Source organism: Puma concolor, chromosome C2 (assembly GCF_028749965.1).
Source record: "Puma concolor isolate L17-30 chromosome C2, mPumCon1.1.hap2, whole genome shotgun sequence".
NCBI classification, from domain to species: Eukaryota; Metazoa; Chordata; class Mammalia; order Carnivora; family Felidae; genus Puma; species Puma concolor.
The window spans coordinates 49,050,367-49,077,513 of NC_141675.1; the positions used below are offsets into that span (position 1 = coordinate 49,050,367).

General features: G+C 35.1%; 1 protein-coding gene and 1 long non-coding RNA gene across 5 annotated transcripts in view; one reads left to right on the top strand and one right to left on the bottom strand.

Annotated features, from left to right (window-relative positions):
* The window catches only part of LOC147577242 (uncharacterized), a 387,792-nt gene that overhangs the window by 41,599 nt on the left and 319,046 nt on the right, over positions 1–27,147 (top strand). For 2 of the 4 annotated variants that reach the window (XR_015240064.1, XR_015240065.1), the window contains exon 3: positions 24,127–24,283. The exons of the other annotated variants lie outside the window; for them this stretch is intronic. This is a non-coding gene — a long non-coding RNA (uncharacterized LOC147577242). The remainder of the gene's footprint in view (positions 1–24,126; positions 24,284–27,147) is intronic. 4 annotated transcript variants of the gene reach the window in all.
* Positions 1–27,147, bottom strand: part of GPR149 (G protein-coupled receptor 149) — a 69,170-nt gene that overhangs the window by 32,051 nt on the left and 9,972 nt on the right. The gene's annotated exons all lie outside the window — the stretch shown is intronic.

Below are 27,147 nucleotides of genomic sequence, written 5' to 3' on the forward strand. Positions count from 1 at the left end.
GGTGGAAAGATATTTCTACTGTTTGAACAGATGCCCATTTCACCAAAACCCTTCTGTTGTCACAGTCATTTAATGCAAATAAGGAACAAAAGAAAATTAGGTTAAGTAAACAGGAAATGTCCTTTTTGCAAGGGAACTGCTTTTATACTATTTATTCCTACATTTATGTGATTACACTAAATTACTTATTTATGTGATTTATAGAAATAAAGCAATATTAATGTTAATGAATACAATTAAATAATATTGATATTAATAAAACCATATATTAAAAAGATATGTACATCCTAAGTCTGTTGCAGTGTTATTTATAATAGCCAAGATATGAAAGCAACCCAATTGTCTATCCATAGATGAATAGATAAAGAAATTGATACACACACACACACACACACACACACACACACACACACACACTGGAATATTACTCAGCCATAAAAATGACTGAAACCTTTCCATTTGCAACAACATGGATGGACCTGGAGAGTATAATGCTACCTGAAATAAGTCAGTCAGAGAAAGAGATGTTGATAACCATATGATTTTACTCAGATGTGGAATTTAAAAAACAAATAAAGAAAAAAAGAGATGAAAGAGAAAATAGACTCTTAAACACAGAGAACAAACTGGTGGTTACCAGAGAGGAGGCGAGTGAGAGAATAGGTGAAAAAGATATAAAGTCATTATATTTGGAACACTGAGAAATGTATAGAATTAAATTATATTGTATAGCCGAAACTAATATAACACTATATGTTAATAAAACAAAAACAAAACCAATATTATTTCATCTAAGTCTCCATTAAAACTCCCTTTTACATAAAAAATTATTAAAAGATTATTATGATACGTTCTTTGACTTAATTATTATGCTGTCCTCCTGCCTCTCACACCAGTATATACATTCAGTATGCCATGGTTAGCTTACTGATAAGAGATCAAATATAAACATAGTGCTTCTCTCATAATATGGAAATATTAAGGCATGAATAGCAAGATAACTCAAAAAGGTAGTGATTTTATTATCTAGACGGCTGTCTTCATTATTATCAGATTTGTTCAAAGAACCGAGACAAATCTATTTGCTCAATCTTCTTGAGGCACTTTGTGATTGTCTTTGTACTTTAACTAAAATTGGAGATAATAGCTCATTAAAGATTAAAATAGAAATAAACATTTATACTGATGAGAATCATGCAGGTCCTACTATGGCTGAGAAAAATAGAGGTCACTCTTTCATCGTGTGTTTCAGCAAATAGGCTCTTCTATTCTGCAAATATCCCTTTAATGCCTCCCCAGATCAATTTCTCTTCTTCCTATCCTTCTTTTAGAAATGAACATGTTTTGATTTTAATATTCTGAATTACTAATTACATAAATTAATTATTTCAAGGTCAAAATTGTTGTACCTAAGTAAGTTAAATCCAAACTGCTAATATCCAATTCTGTAATAGAATTTAAGTGTTAGATTATTCATATAGAGTTTTTTTTTTAAATCCATTAGCTTAACCACCTGCTATTAGTCTTTGTATCCAAATAAGTCCCAAGCAAACCTAAACCCAACATCTTCTGAGCTAAATCAATGTCAGATACAGGATTTTAAAAGCAGGAACATTAAAGCCAATGACTAACCTCTGGGGCAGAAAAAGTGGGAAGAAAATTCCTACAGTTGTATTTTTTGGGTCTGGCAGATACTTTGCTCTAAACCAGTGTTTTCCAAGTCTAGATATTCATCAGAATCTCTTCGGAAAACTTTTAAAACGCAAATACCAGGATTCCACACTGAGAAATTTTGATTATTAGGTAATTATTAGAAATTTTGATTGTTAGATTTTGATCATTAGGTAATTCTAATGAACAGTCAGGTTTAAGGACCATTGCTCTAAATAAAACCTCAGAAAGGCAGCTAAGTGTGTATCTTGACTGATGCAAGTGAGATTTTTTTTTTAAATGGACTAAAATATAGTGAATACATTATGGGTTTCCTTGGGAGAAGGTTATTACATAATCAAGGTGCATTCACTGGACCTCAGTACCTTTTGCCATTCATGTGACCTTATCTGTTCCATTCACATTGCCATGATCATCATATACTTGCTTTTCACATGACTTTTCAGATCAGCAACCACTGTATCATTTAGATTTGAGAAATTGAATTTTTCAGCTAGTATTTTTCTTGAATGTCAACAAAATAAGTTTTTACTATTTGAATTGCTATATTTTCAAGTTAATTCAGTTCTGTTGGTCTCCAAATACTTAGGATTTAGTTTTTCTTATAACTAATAATTATTTTGAAATGTTCCCTACCATACCAGAAATGTCTAATTGCTTTAAGATATTGAACATAAAGTCATTATATTTGGTGGTAGCGGGGGTGAGGAGCAAGATAAAACAGACTCTAAGGTGTATGGAATTGGAGAAAATAAGATAATGATTTGAAGTCCACTTATGCAAGAGCAGTGAAGTCATATGTTAAGTCATAACACTCAAAATTGGATTTCATGATACTCTTTTTTTCTGGTAAGAGAGTTACTATTTTTATGTAGTTTTGTTTTTATTTTTTAAGTTTTTATTTGAATTCCGGATAGTTACACTTTTTTTTTAAAAAAAAAGATGTGATTACTTCCTAGCACAAACCTTTTAGAAATGTACATTTGTCTTTACAAGGGAGGAAGGGGAAATACTGTTTTCAACCTAAATGAATCAAATTGATGTTAAAATTGCCTATTTTGCTGCCCACCTACTTCTATCATACTCCAAACAATAAGAAATCTTCTAACAGGGGTTACTCTGCTAAAAGGTAGTAAGATATTTTTTCAACATAAGGAGTTAATATATTTCCCTGTGGATTTTCAAGGTTTCTTATAATTCTGGTATTATTATGAGAGACAAGGAAACATTTAAGAATGGGGTGTTGGAAGGAAAAAGAAGACAAGCTTCTGGCTCTTTTGTATCTTGAGATTTGTCATTAAAGCTGAGCAAGAGAGAGTGGGAAGAGTTGAGTCTCTAATATATGGCTTCATTTGGGTAAGATAAGACAGTCAGCAATGGCATTTCAGTCATAGGTAAGACCCAGCTAACTTCAGGAAGCAGCAGTGTCCAGTCAGCACCAGTGGCCATATGTAGCAGAGCTTAGCCAGGGGTGGGTAGAGAAGAAAATGCTCTGAAATCCAGGAAGACTGACAATTGGTATAGGAAGCCTGTCTATGGAAGCACAGACACAGCACCCAGAGAGCTCGATATCCCTTTGCCAAAAATCATGTTGCAGAAAGCCAATTTATTAAAAGATCAATTTTTCAAATGACAGTTTCATGAAATTTATCAATTATCAAGTTCTTATACTAAGAATTAGTTCTCTTGAATATATTCAATTAATAAATTTTACTCTATATTTTAAATAATGTTTAACTTATTAGATGCTGAGGGTCATACGGGTCATTAAGTTTTCTTATGAGTATGTTCTTAAAGAACAGTTTCATAAGTAGAATATTCATATTTAATGTATTCAAGAAGAATATATTCTTGATCGTATTTGAGTAAGACATTTTCTTGAATATAGTCTCAATATGAATATCTCCAAATTCATTTAATATATTCAAAAAGAATGTCCCTTAAAACAAATTGTTGATATATTGATAAATTTATTAAATTCAGTGAATTAGCCATTCAGAAAATTGCTTCTTCAGGGAATTGATTTTTGGCAAGTCGCTCTGTCTCCTACGTGAGCTGGAATTGAGAGGTAGGATTAGGGCTGAAATACGGGTATCAAGATCTGGAAAGAGTAGAAAATGACTCTAGTTTCGATTGTAGCGAGGGTAACTCAGGACACAGTGCCCATGCCCTGTGTCTGGGACCAGCCTGCAGGAAAAGGGATACTATAATAAGCCTGGATGAATGGAGGCATTTATAGCCTACTAAAACCCAGATTGCTCTGAAAATAAATAGTGAGGCTGGATTTGCAGAAGATGAAATGAGTTGACCCAGCTGTGAGAGAGCAGGGGAAGGTGGAAGCTCAGAAAACAGGCCTGGGGCTGAGAAATTCCACTGAGTAGGCCACATTTACACCATCTCAGACTGCACACTATCATCTCTGCTTCCTCTAACTCATGGGCTGTCCCAAGATTGGAGATAATGCAAGTACTCTTGGCTGAAGAACCTGCTTCTATACAGATTTCTTTCCCTGAAAGGAAGCAGTATTTTCAGTTCTTATTTTGTTTCAGTCCCTGGCAGTGAATATGGAGCACAGTGCCAGGCACACTAAAGTAGGTTAAAAAAAAAAAAGCTTGTTGATACAGTAATTTGTGGACTCTTGAAAACTCTTGTCAAGTGATTTGACGCTTTCCCATGACAAAGTTCTGATTTATGCTTTGTATGGCAAATTCTCTGGTACTCAGAATCCCATATTCCACAGGCATATGCTTGAGAAACATAGGTGCTACAGTTAGGCTTTGACCTTTAAGGAGGAAATGAAGTTACCATGGCCTCTGTACTTTGCTGAAAATTCAGAGGAGGTTTAGAAATTCTTGAAGATTAAAAAGCTCCAGGCACTTCCCTAAAGCCTTACGTGAGATTTTATTTCTTTTTTTTTAATTTAATTTAATTTTGTTTAAACATTTATTTATTTTTGAGAGAGAGAGACAGAGAGAGAGAGAGCAAGCGGAGGAGGGACAGAGAGAGGAGACACAGAATCTGAAGCAGTCTCCAGGCTCTGAGCTGTCAGCACAGAGCCAGACATGGGGCTTGAAGCCATGAATTATGAGATCATGATCTTAGCCAAAGTTGAATGTTTAACCAACTGAGCCATCCAGGCACCCCAGGTGAGATTTTATTTCTATAAACTACACTTGAAAGAAGCAGAGTTATCAATCGCTACTACTAGTAAAGTAAAGGTGTAGCCATTTTCTCATGTAGAAACATTTCTAGGCTCTAATTACATAGAACAATCAGTAACACCTCAAACATAAAAATAATTATTCAAAGCCAAAATCTGTTTGCCTCCTCAATACTGCCTTAGGGTGCATAGCTTTGTAGTAGATATAGACCAGTTCAATAAGAAATACCAACTGAGACCATTACATAGTTGCTGTGGAAGCCCAAAAGTTGTACTTACATAACTAGAATAGGGAAAACCCTACTACTCTGGAGAGAATTTTTTGAAGTGAGATCTGGGGACTCTGCAATATATGAAAGAATTATAGACTATAGCATTTTAGGGCTGGAAAATACTGAGGTTACCTGAGTTCCAATCTTAAGTTTTTTCTCAAATGTCTCATATTTCAGATAAGAAAACAAGGGCAAAGAGCCTGCCCAAAGTCACATAATCATCCCAGAACCAGAGCTAGAAACCAAATTCTGCCAAGCAATAAGAAATCTATCCAAGGTTCTGGGTTTATGTGCTTTTATGTATGATTACTCTCATGGTAGAGCTAAGATGAGATAGATTGCATGGTTGGAATTGCATCATCAGGATGATGACTTTTTTGGGCTATAGAATAATTATGAAATAATTATTAGTTATTCTCATAGACAGAAAATGGTGAAATGTGAGCTATTACTGACTCCTTTTCACCTTTTCTCCTGCCAACTTCTGTGAACTTCCCCCAAATGGACATGCAAATAGACTACAGTTTTGAATACATATTATCTGTTTTATGAGTGTGGTTGTATGCATGCTTGTGTGCTTGTGTTTTGAAAAATACTGTTTTTTTTTAATGTTTATTTATTTTTGAGAGGGAGAGAAAGAGAGAGAGAGACAGAGTGTGAGCGAGGGAGGGGCAGAGTGAGAAGGAGACACAGAATCTGAAGCAAGCTGCAGGCCCTGAGCTGTCAGCACAGTGCCCGATGAGGGGCTCAAACCCATGAACCACAAGACCATGACCTGAGCTTAAGTCGAACATTAACCAACTGAGCCACCCAGGCACCCCTGAAAAATACTGTTTCTTAAAGGATATAAGTGTGCAGTGCATATCTGAGCTATGGGTTATGTAGGGGTCATTCTGTGTCTGGGGACTGGTGTTTGCTGAAAAGAAACTTGCAATATGGCAGGGGGAAAGGATGATGAATCTGAAGGCTATTTCACTTGGTTATTATAACCACTCCCTGGGAACCCTTTGGAGATAGAAAATCCAGAGTAGACATTCATATTTTTCATACTGGTGCTGAGTAGTAAGAAGCTTAAAACTCAGAAGAGGAACTCTTACATAGGCAGGAAATTATTTATAAAGTTTCAGTAAACCAGTCAGTGTCCTTTTTGTGAATTACTTCCTTGTCCTCTCACAGATAGTAGGGGGAGTGAGGAGGGCAAGAAGAAAGGTAAAAGTGAGTCCTAGAATCTGACATTCTGGGTAGAGTATTGACTAGGCTTTTTATCAGCTGCATGATTTGGAGGGAGCTCTTGTTTTGTTTGTCTGTTTACCATCAAATCTAGTATATACATTCTCCCCTTAGGAACTGGTTGAGAGACAAGCATAAATCTAAAGACCTCCAGTGCATCTCCAAGGGAATATCTGTCACAATTTCTGTAACTTTCTGACTCTGGTGCATATAAGCAGAATGACTAATGGCTCATAACAAATATTAGTTGAATGAATTCATGAATACATACATATTTAATTAACAACAAACACCTAGTATTTGAAAGATGCTTCATACTTTTAGCTTGTTTCACCTCAATACCTTTGGCTGTAAGTATTTTTATCCCCCTTTTCAGTTGAGAGTATTTAGGGTCCAAAAGAGGTTGAACAATAGTTATGGATCAGAACTAGAAAGTACCAGTTTTGAAGTACATGGCTCTGACTCCAGAGATCCACATTGTAACTTACACAACTACAAAGAGCTAGATGTCATTCCTGAAGATGCAGGGATACCTGTTTATCTTTGTTTGCAACTTTATAGGCTAAGCATGACAAATTCCCACCAAAATGATTCATATCTAACCTCAAAGGAATACTCTACTGTGAGAGGAGGATGGTGCAGTCTCATGGTGCAACTCCATAATCATAGGAAAGGGCTATTTGTATAGATGTGTTAAGACATTAGAGTTCCACAGTGGAGCCTATACTCATCTCTCCGACTACACAAGAAGCCTTTTGTAGTGTAAACCAATTCCTTAAGGCAATGTGCGTCATTCCTTATGGGAGACCACCTCTCACTCTTTGATTCCAACTGGGGCTTGCCTTAGAGAGACACTGCATTCTAGATGGGCAAGATATCCCTGTGAAAGGTGTTGCTGAAGAAAACACAGGATTAGGGACAAAAAAGAAACATGGCCACTGCCAATTTAATCCTCATTGACAAGACACTAAGATTTAGTTATTTAAAAAACATTAATTTGTAATTTTTCCTGCAGAGGCATTTCCAATTAATAAAGCTGGGGATGTCTGAACAAGAGAGTCAGTATTTTAAAAATATTATAATTATGTATTTCCCTCTTATTCATATGGGAAAAATTCAGCTTTTCTCTCTTGGAAGAAGGAGTTGAAGTGTATTTTTCTCTTTTTTTCCTTTAAAAGAAATATCCAAGACAATCTCAGGATTATGCTATCCACATGTTAAGTTTCAAAATGTGTAACTGTATATATATATATAAGCAATACCTATCACTGCAATTTTCAAACAGAAATTTTATACCAAAATGTAACGTGGAAAGTTCCTGGACTTCTCATGCCTCTGTGTGTTGGAATGTACTCTCTTCCTCCACCCCTTCTGCAGGGTGGACTATTATTCCTTTCAAGGCTCACAGTGAAAGTTGTGATGATTTCCACTCTCCCTTTGGCAGAATTAGCTGTGACTATAGCACTTTTGGACAAGCTGCAGTAATCAATTTTTTGAAATATTGTTATTATCTGTAACCTCCTGCCCTTCCTGATCTCTAAATAATTTGAAAGCCAGGGTTCTTATTGTCTTTGAATATTAGTACCTAAGCCCTGGGCTCAGTGAATGTTTGTTTGAGTCAATGATATAGGCACAGTCAGAGGTACCCTCACATTCTCCCCACACTACCTAACGTTGAGATGCAGTGACCTGACATGAACTCAAACCTGACTGGACCCAAGCATAGGTCAGATCTCACATCTCCTTTAATTTTGGTAGAGTAGGAGTCAGTGAGTCTAAATTATTTCTCCAGTTCAATCATCCACTATCTCTGGGTGTCTTATTAAGCTTCAAAAAGCTGTACCTTCCCCTGCCTCATGGGATTAGTGGAAAATAAATAAGACCACATCTGAAGAACCAGGTTTCTTATTAGAGAGTACATTATTATCATCACATCAAGCAAGCTATCCTGAGCGCTGAAAAATCTACCCTGAGAAGAAAAAACAACCTGGAAACATTTTCATTCTGCCAGCACTGTTTTCTATTATTAAACAGTACACATCCTGTGAACCCCTATGGTATGACTCTAGAAAAATGAAGCAAAGGATAAGACAAATGTGAAAAAAATAAGCCAGAGGAGTTTTTGGGTTTTTTTTTTTTTTTTGGAGGACCACTGTTTTTTGTAACTTGCTTCAAGGTGTGCAGAGATATTTAAAATAAATAATAATTTGTTGCCTACTTCGAGTTGGAGAAAAGCACACTGATATGTGAACTGTAAACCATACACAGTATACACAGTGTCTAATAAAATCCATTAAAAATACCACTGCTTTTTCAGATTCTTTTGAAAAATCGTATTTCAGTTAATCACTTATTTGGAAAATCCCAATGATTCTCTGGTACCGTACATTTAAAGCACATTTGCATTTAATTTTTCTCATCTATTAAAATTAATTGTGGAAAATTTAATTGTGAACTGCTGAGTAAAGTGCAACATTCCAAAATGTGTATACTCTTATTGATTATAACTTGTGGGAAATATACTAATTTGGAATCTAATTTTCCTTTTGTTTTTCCTGATTATATCAGGAGAATTTCAAACAACTTCTCTGTCTCTTTCCAGTTTCTATTGCACTACAATTCTTTTTTTTTTTTTAATGTTTATTTATTTTTGAGACAATGCGAGAGACAGAGTGCAAGCAGCAGAGGGGCAGACAGAGAGAGACACAGAATCTGAAGCGGGCTCCAGGCTCTGAGCTGTCAGCCCAGAACCCGACACGGGGCTCGAACTCACAAACTGTGAGATCATGACCTGAGCCGAAGTCGGACGCTTAACTGACTGAGCCACTCAGGCACCCCCACACTACAATTCTTATTTCTGAATTTTCTGGGTTTCTAAATACTTGGATCTCCAACTATGCTTGTACCTGAGGACTCACTTAGGAACGACTTTCTGGCCGACCTTGGAAGCAACATTCAGAAAACATAGCTATTGTCCCCTCCCCAGCAAGGACTGTAGAGTTAACAGTCAAGAACAGGGTCAGGCGGGCCATCATCTCTTACTTACCATCCCCTGATTCTTTCACCCAACTCTGTTGACCTGACCTTGACTTCAATCCATGTGACCTGGAGGTTGACTATACTAGCACAGAACTATATCATTCATGGCACAGATGGAGGGGGAGCAGAATTCTTCCTGATGAATTGACCACTGTCTGGAAAAGCAGGATAGAATCACTATTAAGCTAAATACTTTAAAAATATAAACATGTATTTAAATAAAATAATAGAACCATTTGTCTTTACCAGGGCACTACCTGGTGAGTGAGAGTGAGAGTTAACACAGGAGAGGAAAAATAACAAATGGTTTCCTCAGAATTCCAAGAAAAGGTAACCACTTGTAGAAAAATCTGGGAGAAAGTGGTTGAGCCCCAGATCATGTATTCATTTATTCATCATTATGGAGTACTAAGTTCACAGCTGGTACCATACCAGACTCATACCAGAGACACAAATATTTAATCATAATCTAGTAAATATGGCAAATACATAATTACAAAAACACATGATTAAAGACAGAGTAGAGAGGGGTATTTAAAAAGGCACAGAGGAAAGAAAGAACAGTCACCTATGCCAGGGGTAGAGTACATCCAGACTTGCTGAAGTTACCCGGGAAATGGTCCAACTCATTTTGAAAATGACCTTATCTCCTATGAGTTTTCCCTTCTAACAAGGGAAACAGTAGGTCTGCTGGGATCATTATATAGAAAAACAAATGTTTTGTAGATGTTTTAGTGCAGACTAAAGCCTCTCAGGTTTGGCTTGACACTAATCTTGGATTGGGAGTGGGTAGGATAGATGTGAGTCCTGAGTCTCTCTGATCTCTTCTTTATAATAACCTGATTTTGGCAGTAATGGATGCAAGGATAAAACATGCATTTCAGCTATTTAAAGAAGCTTTAGAACAGCTCCATCCAATAGAATGTTTTGCAAAGACAGAAATGTTCTATGACTTCACACTCCATGAAGTAGCCACTGGACACAAGCCACTAGCCACATTTTGGGTGGAATCATTTTTAAATCTTATTTAATTTTAATTTAAATTTAAGTTTGGCCATATATGGCTAGTGGCTACTTTACTGTACAGTGCATCTTTATAGCATAGGAGACCTGGTTTCAGAAAACCTAGATGGAATAGCCAATAGTAGGTTAACAAGTATTAAGTTATCTTAAAATGCATTTGGAAGAAAGTTTTGGATACTATAAAGCTTAAACTCAAATCTAAATGTTTTAAACATTCCAATTATATATTGGAATGCATTGACTAGCATTAACCAGTCAGCTGTTAGAGGCCTTAAGATAATTGTCTTCTAACTAGTATTCCAACTCCCCAATGATTAGATTCTGTCTACCAATTATCATTCAAACTGAATCCTCCCTTCTTGATTTGTAAAAAGAGTAATTGCTTTCTCGTAGATCCCAATTCTGAAGTTCAGATCAGCAGGTCTGTAATTCTTATATGTGGAAAACTATAATGAGGAAGAAACTATAAAAACTGGAATATTTTAGAAGGAAAAGTGAGTGCTGGGATACACACCTGATAGGAAGCTAAGATAGGTCTGAAGATACTGACCTAAAAAAGCAAATAAATAATACTCTTAAGAACTGACTTAATTCTTAGGATGTAAACAGAAAGGTAAGAAGGTAGATTTGTGGAAATATCTTTTAAATCAGGTTGTTTAGTAATTTATAGACCAAGACCCAAACCATCCATGCCTAAAAAGTCATATACTTTTGTAAGTCATATAATTATAATTATAATTATATTTAATTATAAGTCATTTATAATTAATTAATTATTATTAATAATATTTAATAATGTTAATAATATTATAATAATATTAATTATTATAATTAATTATTTATTAATTATTATTTAATTATAAGTCATATAATTAAAGGTAATGTTTTTTAAACCTTTATGTATACAGACCAAAGGAAAACAACAACAACAACAACAACAAAAACCAGATGTGGAAGAATAGGAAATCATTTAAAAGTAATTTATTGATAGGAAAAACACAGCCAGAATACTTATTTAATATTTGAAAGTTGTATATTTCTTGACTATAATTTCCCTGATTCCTTAGGCTCAGATAGGGGCAGGAACTATCAAAAATTATAAATATGCTAATGTGTGTGTATAGTTCTGAACCTAAATCTACATAGTGCTGAAGTGGTGTTTATTTATTTTGAGAGAGAGTACGCGTGCATGCATGCATGTGAGTGAGGGAGGGGCAGAGAGAGAGAGGGGGGAGAGAGAATCCCAAGCAGGCTCTACACTGTCACTGCAGAGCCCAACACAGGGCTCCATCTCACAAACCGTGAGATCATGACCTGAACTGAAATCAAGACCAAGAGTTGGACACTTAACCAACTGAGCCACCCAGGTGTCCTTAACCTCCATTTTTATTTGGGAATCTTTGTTTAGTGTGAGATCAATATAACTATTGCCATTTTATAAGTGAGTTAACTTAGACACTAAGAAATAAAGTCAAGCAGCTAATTGTCAAGGAATAGTAGAGGTCACATGTTATTGGTTTATATATTAAGGAATTTATATTTTCAAGATATAAGGAAACAGTATTCTTAATTATATATATATATATGCACATATATATTCTGTGTGTATGTATATACATACATATATATACATATATATACATATATGTGTGTGTATATATATATATATATATATATATATATATATATATATATATTCTTTTGTGACTTTTACTATGATGGGAGGCTGAAAAGAATTGCTGTCTATAATGAGTTGATTTTCTTACTCCTCTTTTACTTGAAAGGCTCCCTAAATCTAAAACTTATTTCAACTCAGTATAGGAAATAACTATCTAAATTGAACATTATGTAATTTGATAGGATGTTATATTCAGATGGTTTAAAAATCTAAATTCTGTCTGAAGGTGAATAAAATATCATGATTTTATAAACATAATTTCAAATAAAGCTTGATACTAATAAAATATTTTAGGAATATAAATATTAAGATCAGATTTTCATTATGTATGTAAGGACTTTGTAGGGGATAGAGATCCTTTCTTTCTTCCCCTTGCTTTTTAACCCTTTAGGTCTTCATCAATTATTTCCACCAGGCTGGTGTAGGGAAGGAGACAGGTTAAAAAAAAAGAGAGAGAGAGAATGAATTCTTCTATCAGTTACTTCTTATTTCAAAGAATATATATATATATATATATATATATATATATATATATATATATATATATATATTGTATGTATGTATTTTTTTTAAGGATCACTAAACATTGAACCAGAAGATACAGCCTTGAGTTTTACCTTATAATACTAGCCATGTAACTTAGGTGTTTGTATCTTTCCCACTGTTCTGTATGTCCATTGGGAATGGTGGGGGGAGGTGGAGAAATAAGTGTTTATGATTCAGACATTGCTTTGAAATGGAAGCAAATTCAATCCCTGTTTTTTCGGAACATTGAGAGTCAAGCTAGGAAGACCAAACACCTACATCAATTCTGGGGTGAAGTGCCTGGTAAAGGATAGATTCATAAATGGTAAAACAGAGAAATAATGAAATTCTAAGAAGAGATAGAGTTAGAAACACTCATGCCAAGAAAGCAGTCTGGTAAGAAAGAATCTAGGACAGCAGGCTTAGAGAGACTAGGGCTCATGTGATCAGACACTGGGTGTTACTGCATGTGGTTTATGTTGAATGGAGTATGTCATTGGTATACTGGAACTGGCTTTTACTGACTCTAAAAATTTCAGCAATCTTGAGATGCAGTTGTTAAAAAGTAAACTATATAAACCTACAATAAACTATATTAAAAAGGAAGATTACTAATACCCAAAATTCACCACTTCCTATTTATTACATTTTTTAAAATTATACCTGCTCTTGAAATTGTCTGTGCCTGTTTTATATATTGGAAATACTGTATAATGTGCTGCTGCACATTTCTCCCTAACTCTGCATTCAATGATCTTATCAGTGTTATCCTATGCAAATAACCATGGTGAGAGTATTTATACCCTAGAAGTCAGCAATATGTAATCTAATGTCAAATCTAATATCTAATAGATATTTAGAATTAAAAGTATCTTGCATATTACATTGCACATTACATGTTACATTGTGAAGAACACAGAAAATAGAAAACTGATTCAATAAAAGTCACATATCATTGACTACAAAAGATAACATATGTATTTGTTGTTTCAATTTCATCTTACTCATTAATGTATGAGAGTTATAGCCAACCTTCATATCAGAACTGTATCTCTCATTTGCAACTATAGGGGTCTATGTGGAATTTACAATAAAGAGTAGTATCTATTTTAATATTATTCACACAAAGGTTTTTAAAGTGACACAATCATTTAGTGTAATAAATATCACCTTTATCCTTAGACTAGTCTTGGACTCCTTTCTCATTCTGGATAGGATCTCATTCTGGATCCTATCTTGAACCCCAGTCTCTCCTGGAACCTAACTCTCCATGTTGGAATCAAAATTCCTATAATTGTTTTCAGGGTTGTTGGCAGCTTTCCTCTGTCCCAAAGATATATGGTCCACTTGCCCAGGTAAGACTGTTAGAAGTATTTGAAAGCATGGCCTGAAGTATCTCTATGGCACTAATTGTAAAAAGTCCTTGTTCTTTGACAGACTGAGTTCTCTTTACTAGAGAGCAGCATTACCGACTATTACCAACACCTCAGACACCTCCACACTTCGGCTTGAAACATAGTTGCTTTCACTGACAACCATTCATTTTGGAACAAATATTATTTTAAACAAAATGATATGTAATGCCCTTTGTTTTAATCATGGATTATAATGTATTTTCACTCTAGCAGTGACTGGTCTCTTATGGAATGTGGCAGATGGAGCATGGGCTTTGGAAACAGGCAGACCAGAATTCAGTATTGCCTCTACCTCTGTACCCCTGTATCCTGTTCTATAATATAGGGAAATTATAAAACTGATATTGTGAAGATTAGATAATATATATCAAATACTTATTTCAGTGTATAATATGCCATAATAAGAAATAAACACCATAATAATAAACACCATAATAATAAACACTATATTTGGTGCATAATAACCACACCATATTTGATACTATTATTTCATTTCATTTCATTCATTCATTCATTCATTCATTCAGCAACTATTTATTGAATACACAGTAGCTTTCAGGCATTATGCTTGGTGCTGATGATAGATGAAATAATTAAGAAAATGAATACCCACCCTGTCATCACAAAGTTAATTCCTAACACAGGAAAGTTAAATAAATGAGTATTTAATAAGTAGAGGGTATAATATGAGTGTGTAACTGGAAACGTAGGAAAGGCTTCCCAGAGTATAAAATATTTAAATGGAGACCTGAAGGACAAGCAGGATTTAGCCATGTAAAATGGGAGGGAACACATCCAGGAAAAGATCTGTCAGACTCCAAAGACTGAACACTGAAGGTGTTTCTAAATAAACCAAAATGAACAAGGGGACTTGTTTACACAGTGTGCAGCAGACCTCTCTCTTTTGCCCTGTCTTGCTCTGCATTTTTAATCAACAGTTTGAATAAAAGTATGAAGGGTGACCTGTTAAATCCGTGGGTGATTCAAATTGTGGAATGATAGTGTAGATTCAGGTCTTAGAATCATCTGAAAGCATTTTTTGATAGCACTAGAAAAGGCTACCAAAAGTAACGGAAGAGTGGGCTGAGTAGAACAAGATGAAATTGAACAGAGAGACGATATAACTGGTCCAAGCAATAGACTACAAATGTACCAAATGGCTAAGTGGCAGCATGAGCAAAAAGGGCATAAAAGTGTTAGCTGATATTAAACACAACAGCAGCACAATATGACTGCTAAATGAGTGAATTTGATCTTAAGATGCATTAAGAGAAGTACAGTTGACCCTTGAACAATATGGGTTTGAATCACACAGGTCTTACTTATATGCAGGTTTTTAAAAATAAATATAGCACAGCACTGTAAATGTATTTTCTCTTCCTAATGATTTTCTTAATAGTATTTTATTTTCTCTAGCTTACTGTATTTTAAGAGTATAATATATAATACATATACAAAATTTGTGTTAATGGACTGTTTATGTTATTGGTAAGGCTTCTGGTCCATAGTAGGCTGTCAGTTAAGTTTTTGGAGATTCAAATGTTATACATGGATTTTCAATTCTGGGTTAGTTTGGCTTCCCTAATCCTTGTATTGTTTAAGGGTCAACTGTTTAGGTCATAGTGTAAAGGAGGAGAGACAACTTGAATATTCTGTTTGATTCTGGGTTTTGCATATTTAAAGGACTATAGGCTATTCTAAATGAATTTATGATAAGAACGGTTGAAGTAAGTAACAATATTTAGTTAGCATAATGAGAAAAGACAGAAACATGAAAAATTGGATAAGCATATTCCATTAGCTTAACAGCAAGGGAAAGAGGTAAGAGAATGATTCAGGAGGGATTCAAGAGACAGAAGCAAGATGTGGTGAAAGGCCTTGGGCAATGGATGCTCATCAGAAATCATCTGGGCAAACTACTTATTTTTAACTTCTTTAAAATTGTGAAACATAACACACATTCAAGACACCATTAAGAATAACTATGCAGTTAAGAAACTATAATCACTCCCTAAGATGAGAAATAGAACATTTCCAGCACTCCAGGGGACCACATGTGTACTTTCTTGCATAATTTCTTTCTAAAGACAAACACTACTTAGACTTCTGTGATAATTACCTTCTGGTTCTTCTTTACAGTTTTACCATTTTGTATTGTCCCTGAATCATTTAATTCAGTTGTGTCTGATTTTAAGCTTTATTAAATACAGTCATAGAGTGTATTTGGTTACGTTTCTTTGATATACTTGCAAAACTCATTCACATTTTATGTAGCTTTAGTTTTGTTTTGTTTTGTTTTTAATTTCATTGTTTTTTTGATTATGGCTTGGACTAGATATCAAGAGCCTTGAAGCTTATATTACTTGTCTTCTTCTTTAAGGAAAGGAATACACAAATATGATTTTTACTAATTTTATAAAAACATATGTCCATATTAACACATTGCTAGAGCCCCTCCCAGACTTGGAAGCGATCAGGCAAGTTTCTTTGGCTTAATGTAATATACACTTCTGCACATGGTATTCTTTGTAGAAATATTCAACAACTTATTTACCCATTATAACATTGATGGACTTTTGGTCTATTCCTAAATGTTGAGGCTATTGCAAACAGAGCTTCCGGAAACATAAACATGTTCTGGTGTAGCACTGTCCAATAGAACTGCAGTGATGGAAATGGTTTATATTTGTGTTGTCCGATACAGTAGCCACTAGCCATATTTGGATATTAAGCTCTGGAACTGTGAATAGTGCAACTGAGGAATTGACTTCTAAATAAAAAATTAAATAATTTAGATTTAAATAGATACATATGACTAGAGGCTACTGTATTGGACAGCGCAATTCTAGAGTGTATGCCTGAGTGGAATTGCTGGAATATGAGGCATCTACCTTTTGTAGATGCTGCCAGACTGTTTCTCATCAACCTTGGCATTGTCAGACTATTTACTTTTGGCTATTTTTGTGGGTGTACAGTGGTGTCTCATTGCTATTTTAATTGAGATTTCCAGATTATTAATGATGTGGCATACCTTTATATATCTGTATGGTTATTTTCATTTCCTCTTATGTGAAGTATGAGTTTAAATCTTTGGTCATATATGATTGGGTTGTCTGTTACTTCTCACTCACTTATTGGTGTTCTTTATAAATTATATATTCTAAATGCAAGTTTTTTGTTGAGGATATATTTTGCACATATATACACACAGTTTTTAAAAGCATTGATACCCAAATCTTGCTGTAGACCAATTAAATCAGAATTTCTGTGGGTGGGATTGGGGTATTTTTAAAGTATCTCCAGGTGATATTAATCTTCCTGTGTGAGGGGAATGGATAGGATTTGGTATGAGAAATGATTTTCTAACTATCAAAATTATCACTCTAAAGCAGTTAGGATAGTTGCATATGTGGACTATCTCTGGAGTCAGATGGCCTGAGTTTACTCTCAGGCTCTGATAAACTTTTCTGTGCTTCAGTTTTCCCATCTGTTAAATTGGATAATAATGCCTACCAAATAGTCTTTGTGAATACTAAATAAGCAATTATATGTAAAGTGCTTAAAACTGTGTGTGACACATAGCACGTGCTCAATAAGTATTAGTTATCATCACCATTGTCTCATTATCATCATAATCATCATCATCAAAGATTAAATTACCTGCTTTATAAAGTAGCGAGAGCCAGTATCTTCTTTAATAAGAAAGCATCAGAAAGCTTTCACTAAGATCAGTAATTAGGTAAGGATGCCCTGTCTCCTCCACTATGCAAAATTGTTCGAGAATTATTGGCTAATACAACCAGACAAGAGAAATTAAGGAGAGGTATAAGAGGGGAGCCTGGGTGGCTTAGTTGGTTAAGTGTGTGTTTGACTTTGGCTCAGATCATGATCTCGAGGTTTGTGGGGCCCGTGTTGGGCTCTGGGGTTGAGCTTTGTGCTGATAGCTTCGAGCCTGGAGCCTGCTTCAGATTCTGTGTCTCCCTCTCTCTGCCCCTCCCCTGCTTGTACTTTGTTTTTCTGTGTGTCTCAAAAATAAACAAAAAATTTAAAAACATTTAAAAGTGAGGTATAAGAATTGATAAAAAAGTAAAACTATCTCTATTTGATGATGATATGACAGCATGCCTAGAAAACCTTAAATAATGATAATCAATGATTTTCCTGAAACAATAAAATAATTCAGTAGTGTAGCAGAGATAATATTAACAGGCAGAAATCAATATCCTTAATATATACAAATAATAACCAGTTAGAGGACATAATGGTAGAAGAACCTCATTTACAATGAAAATAAGATTGAGTACTTTGGAATAAACTTAGCAAAAAGATATAACACTTGTAGGAAGAAAGCTTTAAAGTCTTTCAGGAGAAAGATAACAAGAGTAGATTAGAAAAAATGGAAAGACATTCCCTGTTCTCAGATAAGACAGCTAAATATTATAAAGATGTCAGTTCTCTCTGAACTAATTTATAAATTTAACACAATCCTGATGAAGCTTTTTTATGGAGTTAGACAAGTTGAAAGTAAATTTGATATGAAAAAGCAAACATTCAAGAATAGCAAGAAAAATACTGAAAAAGAAAAATACCGGCCAGGTGGGGGTGGGGGGAAATCAGCCCTCCCAGACATTAAAACTTGCTATAATATGGGGGGTGGGAGGAAGAGGAGGGGAGGTGATGGGCATTGAAGAGGGCATCTTTTGGGATGAGCACTGGGTGTTGTATGGAAACTAATTTGACAATAAATTTCATATATTAAAAAAAAAAACTTGCTATAATAGTCTCTCTAATTAAGACAGTGAGATACTGGTGTATGAATAGATAGTGGAATAGAATAGAAAGCCCAGAAATAGACCCAAGTAGGTATGAAAATATAGTATAAGATAAAGATGATATTTCAAAACACTGTGGGTAATGGTGGACTTTTAAATAAATTATGCTTCTTTTTAAGGCAAGTCTTTTTTTTTCTTTAATTTTAAAAAATATTTATTTATTTTTGAGAGAGAGAGAGAGAGTGAGAGCGAGCACATGAGCAAGGGAGAGGCAGAGGAGGAGACACGGAATCCAAAGCAAGCCAAGCAATCTGAGCTGTCAGCACAAGCCCATTGGGCTTGAACCCATGAACTATGAGATCATGACCTGAGCTGAAATTGGATGCTCAACTGATTGAGCCACCCAGGCACCCCAAATTATGCTTTTTAATAAATTATGGGAAGGGGCACCTGGATGGCTTAGACGGTTGAGCCTCCCATGGGGCTCTCTGCTGTCAGCACAGAGCCAGCTTCAGATCCTCTGTCCCCCTTTCTCTCTGCCCCTCCCCCACTCAGTTACATTCTCTCTCTCAAAAATAAATAAATATTTTTGAAAAATAAATGATGGGTAACTATTTAGAAAAAAAGACAAAATTGGGGTCCCTGGATGGCTCAGTTGGTTAAGTATCAACTCTTGATTTCAGCTCAGGTCATGATCTCAGGGTTCCTGGGATCAAGCCCTGCCTCAGGCTCTGCACTGACAGGGTAGGGCCTACTCGGGATTCTCTCTCTCTCTCTCTCTCTCTCTCTCTCTCTCTCTCTCTCTCTGCCCCTCCCCAGCTCGTGTACTCATGCTCCCTCTCTCTTTCAAAATAAATAAACATCTAAAAAAAAGACAAAAAACAAAATTATATTAATATCTTGACACCAAATACAAAAATAAATTCCAAATGGATCTGAGATCTAAATGTAAAAGTTGAAACCGTACAAGTACTAGAAGAAAACAAAGGTGAATTCCATTTTAAATTGTTTATCTGACTCAAAAAAATCCAGAGGCAATTAGGGGCACCTGGGTGGCTCAGTCAAGTGTCTGACTTTGGCTTAGGCCATGATCTCACGGTTCGTGAGTTTGAGCCTGGCATCAGGCTCTTTTCTGACAGCTCAGAGCCTGGAGCTTGCTTCGGATTCTGTATCTCACTCCCTCTCTGTCCCTCCCCTGCTCACATGCTGTCTCTCTCTCTGTGTCTCTCAAAAATAAACATTAAAAAAAAGAACTCTTAAAAATCAAAGGATAAAGGGACAAAAACCTGATAGAAACATAAGGAAAGGATAAGAACAGACAATTTACAAAATATAAAAAGACAAAATGGCTCTTAAATGTGTGAAAAGTATTCAAACTCATTTATAATTACATAAATATAATTTAAAACAACTCTGAGATTGTATCCTATCAGACTGGCAAAAATTTATGTATTTTTAATTTAAAAAATTTTTTAATGTTTCCAGTTTTTATTTAAATTCTAGTTAGTTAACATATAGTGTAAAATTAATTTCAAGAGTAGAACTTAGTGATTCATCACTTACATATAATACCAGACTGGCAAAAATTTAAAAAGCATAATAATATATTATTACCGAGATTGTGAGGAAAAGAGGCCTCTGATGGGAATGCAGACTGGTATGACCCTTCTGGAAGAGAATTTGGCAATTCCTAACAAAACTATATTTTTGACCCCCAAATCCTAATTCTAGGAATTTATTCTGAAGATACGCCTCCAAAAATATGAAAATACATGTGCATAATGTTGTTTACTGCTATATTTTTTAATTGCAAAATATTAGAAACATCATAAGGCCCATGTAAGAGAGTGATTGAATTAACTGTGGTATAGCCACACTATGGATAATTATGCAGATATAAAAAGTGAAATCTCTATAAACTGGTATGGAGTAACTTCTATGATATATTGTTAAGTGAAAAAAGTAAAGTACAAAAGAGTTATATGTAAGGAAGAAGGAGATATAAGAAGGTATGCATGTATCTGCTTATTTGTGCAAAAAGAAATACAGGGTAGTTAAACCAGAAACTATGAGATTGATTACTTACAGGGGATAGGTAGGTACAGGGTGGAAAGAATGGGAAAATGGGAATAGAGAAGAAGGAATGAGGGAGGAAAGCACATATTTTATGTAGTTCTGATTCTTGGAATCATAGTAATGTTTCACATACTCAAACATAAATAATCAAAATCAAAAATAAAGTGGGAGGAACTCATAATATAAAATGAAAGGAATGAAAATGAAAATAACCTAAGTCAATGGGGAAGATTGTATTTTGACTATAAACTGTAAGATTAAAGATGAAAAGAAGTGGGGCGCCTGGGTGGCGCAGTCGGTTAAGCGTCCGACTTCAGCCAGGTCACGATCTCGCGGTCCGTGAGTTCGAGCCCCGCGTCAGGCTCTGGGCTGATGGCTCAGAGCCTGGAGCCTGTTTCCGATTCTGTGTCTCCCTCTCTCTCTGCCCCTCCCCCGTTCATGCTCTGTCTCTCTCTGTCCCAAAAATAAATAAACGTTGAAAAAAAAAATTTAAAGATGAAAAGAAGTGTATACAACCATTATATTCTAGTCAATACTTTTCTTTCCCCACAAGAGTATAGGTGTGCAATTGAGCAAATAAGTAAATATGTTTCTGGAGAATCAAAGTCAGTTTTCTCACTGTTAGAAAAAGAAGTAACAAGAAAAGGGAAAGGCATTAATGAATCTATGGTATTTGATTGGACTGGGAGGTATCAGTATAAGTGCATGGTTTTAAATGATTTACACAGAGAAACTGTTACAGAAATATTGATGTGTACATGAGTATACATATATCCATTTCCTAGATCTGTCCAATGATAGGGTCTAGAAGCAAGACACCCCAGCAGCAATGAGCATATGTAGCACCCGGATGTTGGTTTCTAAATACCATTGTCCAATAAAAGGAACCAGAACTCCTTGGAAAAATGCTTGATTCCAAGGATGCATCAGGGATAACAGAAGATGAGGCTGGAATTTCTTGTGCTGCTAGAAAATAAGGAAGTGTTAAAAAGATGAGGATAGCATGCTGGATGGATATAAGGCACCAACCTGGAAGAGCTTCCAATGGCCAAATATAGGACAACTGGAGTAGTAAAGTAAAGAATAGTAGTATGGCTTATAACCTACAGATTAAAATAGAATCTTTGAGCCCATACTGATATAAATAAATAAGCAAATGAAGGAGAAGAGATAGCTTTTTCTTTCAGGACAATTCCAATAATAAATATAGAAGGAATGATAGAAATAGAAAATTACCTTCATATAATTGTTGCAGGCAAGATTCATCAATTAATGCTGAAATTAGTGGGCAATAGTATGACATGAAACAATATTTGCCTGGTCTCAAAATATCTCCTCATAAGATATTATAAATTACAAATAAATTACATATAGATTACCAAGGGAAAATAGTAATTTTACATGGAGAAATCTGGAATGCATCACCTATATGAAATTGCCATCACAAGACGTATCAACACCATGTACTTCTTGATCTGATGCACTGGAAAGAGCAAACATCACTTCTGTAGTATTCTTGCCAAAAATGCGTAACTTCAACTTAATCAATGGAAAACATAACACAATTGAAGGACATTCCAGAAACAAAACAAACTGTCCAGTAGTTCACACATGTCAAAGTTGTACAAGACAAGGAAAGACTGAATAACTGTATTGGAAGCTGTAGATTGGAAGAGACTGAGTAGTCATAGCAACAGATGTGGTATGGGATCTGGGATTAGATTCTGGACCAAAAAGACAACATAAGCAGGATGACTGGCAAAATTGAAATAAGGTCTATAAATTAATTGTGAGTTTTCTGATAATTACGTTACTGTCACGTAACATATTAACATTAGTGGAAGCTGGATGAAGGATATAGAACTCTCTACTATTTTTGAAACTGTTTTGTAAGTCTAAAATTAGTTCACAATAAAAAGTTTAAAAAATGTAATGAATTTCCAGCCGTTTGAGTTCAAGTGAGGGATAACCACTCAATAGGAGGTTGTAGAAGAGACTCAAGCCATACTCGGCAGTTCTAGTACATAGCCTTTTAAGGTCTCCTTAAATTACAAGGTGTTTTTAAGAATGTTAACAAAATTAGCTTAAAAGGTGAGTTATAGGAGTCCACACGAGCTTGGATCCGATGATAATCCCCCTGAGTTTGTAGAAAGTGAACAGTTAAACAGCTCAGTTTTACTTCATTTTAGCAAATGATACACGCTGTGAGGATTACAAAAATTTTATGACATATTTGAATTACTTTACGATGAAATTCCCTTAGCTTCAACTTTCAGTACTTTGAATGCTTGAGAACAAATTTGCATTCATGGATGAGTTTTCAGCCACACTCCAAATAGCCATTCTAAACTGTCCCAGATAATCTCAAAAAAGTGCTTGAACAATTTAAAGCAGGAAGAAATTAATTCTCCTCTTATGCAGAGAAAATCAGATTCCAAAAGAGCACATGCAATGTGATCCTGTTTTTTTCAAAAGTAAAAATATATGCATGGGAAAGAGCCTGAAGTTTTATGTGATAAAATGTAAACAGTGGTTAACTTTGGGTGGTTGGAATTGGGTATTTTTTCTTTGCTTATCAGTAATTTCTAAATTTTCTACAATAATTATATTACTTTACAATGATAAAACAATAAAAGTTACAAACACTTTTGAAAAAATAAAGCAGTAGAGGTGCCTGGGTGGCTCAGTCAGTTGAGTGTCCCACATCAGCTCAGGTCATGATCCCCCCATTTGTGGGTGTGAGCCCCATGTTGGACTTTGCACTGACCACGCGGAGCCTGCTTTGGATTCTCTTATCTCCCTGTCTCTCTGCCCCTATCCCGCTCACACTTTCTCTCTCAAAATAAATAAACATTAAAAAAAAATATTTAAAAAGCAGTGTAACAGTTTTTTTTAGGTATCTGAACAGTGAGTGATGAACTAAACACTGTAACAAATGGATGTAGCTAAATATAAAATATCTATACTCCAGACAGTTATTTGCTGTAAGATGACTGTCTTGAGGCTACAAATAAGTGACAAATGATTTTTTCTCCTACAGTCACGTCAGTGAAAAATGTCACAAATTATTCAGAGAATAGGTTTAAGCATTTGCCAATATTAAGTTAACAATGTCATGGGAAACACTATTTTATGCCTGATTTAATTTTTTAATAGTTTATTTTTTAAAATGAAAAGAGAAGATACACTCTTTTTGGGGAGAGGTAAGAGATATGCATACAGGTAGCCCCCTCACTTATCCAGGCCTCACTTTCTGTGGTTTCAGTTACCCATAGTCCACTGTGGTCTAGAAGCAGATGATCTTGCTGATATATCATCGGAAGGTCGATGGTAGCCTAATGCTACATCACAATGCCTGTCACTCACTTCACTTCATTTCATCATGTAGCATTTTATCATCTCATAGCATCACATGAAGAAGGGTGAGTACAGTACAATAAGATATTTTGAAATTGAGAGAGTGACCACATTCCCATAACTTTTATTACAGTATGTTAATGTAATTGTTCTAATTTTTGTTATTATTATTAATCTCTTACTGTGCCTAACTTATAAATTAAGCTGCATCACAGGTATTTTTATATAGGAAAAAAAACATAGTATATGTAGGGTTCAGTGCTATTTACATTTCAGGCATCCACGGGGAGTCTTGGAACATATCCCCCACAGATAATGGGACACTACTGTATTGGAGTATTTTCTTCTAGTCTTATTTTACTTTATGAGGCATATATTAAGTGGAAAGGATTAATTTTGCCCTGTTTTTTAAACTAGTATTTATCTCCCAGTGATTAGATGCTAATGTGGTACTTCTTAAATTTTAATGTGCATTTGAATGAGCTGGGAGATTCTGATTGTATAGGTCTGGGATGGGCTTTTATTTTGCACTCCAGTCAGCTAGGGGTTTGTCAGAAATGCAGAATCTTGGAGCCCACCTCAGATTTACTAGTCACAATCTACATTAAAAAAATTGTTTATGTTTATTTATTTTTAAGAGAGAGAGAGAGAAAGACAGAGACAGAGAGAGAGAGCAAGCAGGGGAGGGGCAGAGAGAGAGGGAGACACAGAATCTGAAGCAGGCTCCAGGCTCTGAGCTGTCAGCACAGAGCCCAAAACAGGGCTCAAACCCATGAACTGTTGAGATCATGACCTGAGCAGAAGTCAGACACTCAACCAAATGAACCACCCAGGCACCCCCACAATCTACATTTTAACAAGACATCCATTTGACTTATTTGCACATTAAAATATGAGAAACTCATATGTGGCGTTTAACACAACAGATGAACACAGGGGAAGGGAAAGAGAAGTAAGATAAAAACAGAGAGAGAGAGAAACAGTAAGAAACTCTTAAATACAGAGAACAAACTGAAGGTTGCTGGAGGGCAGGTGGTAGGAGGATGGGTTCAGTGGGTGACGGGCATTAAGGAGGGCACTTTTCAGGATGAGCACTGGGTGTCATATGTAAGAGATGAGTGACTGAGTTCTACTGCTGAATCCAAGACTACGCTGTATGTTAACTAACTTGAACTTACATTAAAAGAATGAGAAGCTCTAATTTAAAGAACCCCAAATAATCTAGTTTGATTTCTGGTTTCCACAGTTTTTTATGAAAATTATTTAAAGAAACAATAATATTAAAAAGTTATAGAAACCATTGCTACCACTTCACTCTGTCAGCAGACACAACTTGGATTTTAAAACTATTTTTAGATAGTTAAAACGTTTCACTTAAAATGAGAATAAAACTTTTTTAATGCTCAGATGACTTTAAAGTTAGTTCTTGTTTGTGTATACATCCTTCTGCTAAATGATTTGTGTAGCTCATTCAAATGTAATCACTTCTCCCTGCTTGGTCTCTCATTTGAGAAGAATTGTTTCAGAATCTGTTTTTCTATATTCTACTGGCTTAATGGAGGACCTTTCACCTTTCAGATGCTATGATGCTAGGATTACAAGAGGGATTAAGTGATATAGTTACAACATATCTCTGTTTCTGATTGATTATAATAAACATATGAGTTTCTAGAGCTTTAAGACAACACATTAAAAGAAAATGGAATTTATTGATGAACTTTGTATTAAAAGAGAAAATTAGAGTTAACACCCACAAGCCACCGAATTATTTTATAAGTCCAATTTTATTTATTCATAGATGGCAAAACTCTTAGGTTCTGAAAATCATTATTTCATTTGAAGAACAGTCACACCATATTAAAACTTTGTAACTGAAGAGCTCCAACATTTCTTTTTTTTTTTTTAATTTTTTTAATGTTTATTTATTTTTGAGAGAGAGAGAGAGCATGAGCAGGGGAAGGGCAGAGAGAGAGGGAGACACAGAATCCGAAACAGGCTCCAGGCTCTGAGCTGTCAGCACAGAGCCTGACGTGGGGCCTGAACTCACAAACCATGAGATCATGACCTGAGTTGAAGTCAGATGCTTAACTGACTGAGCCACCCAGGTGCCCCAGAGCTCTGACATTTCTAATTTTTATCTGAATATTTTAGGATTTTAGGATTTTAGGATTTTTTTATCTAATTTTTATCTGAATATTTTAGGATTCTACCTATTAGGGATCCAAAAAGGAGTGGTATTGTGGTTAACACTGAATTTCAGTCTTACTAGCACTTTCAACTCTGATAAATTTTATTGGATCACATTTAAACTCCCGAAGGCATTCTACTACCATCTTCTTTACACCTTAACGTTGATCTGATGCTTTCACTCCTGCCAGGATTTCAAACAAAATACACTGGGAATTTGTTTACTAACTTAAACTCTAATAAAAAATTAAGCAGCATGTATTGTCAAAATAAAGTAGGGCTCACTAAATATATTTTAAATCAAACCTGCGGGTTTTTTTTTTTAAGCTTAAGAATAAAGAAGACACACCATTCAATGTAGAACCATTAAACATGAACTAATAGATTCGGACTAAAAATGTCAAAGTACAACCACAGAAAATCAGAAAAGATAGTGTTTTTATAGACATATTGTAGTGTCTACTGCAGTTTAATGTATCACTTTAAGATACATAAGTTAACATTGCTTTCAGAGCAAAGAAGGTATTTGGAAGAAAAGGATAAAATGAAAGTGGTTTCTAAGTCATCATCTACTCCCATGAAATATCTGTGGTGAAGAATAGGTTAAGAGTAAAAATCTGTCTTTGGTCATGGAAGTGTTTTCATAAGCATTTTGTACCTAAATATATTTTGGTTACATGTTAACCTTAAAGTTCAGAGGCAAATTTGCTAAAAGGCAAGGCCTATCAATAACATCAGCCTA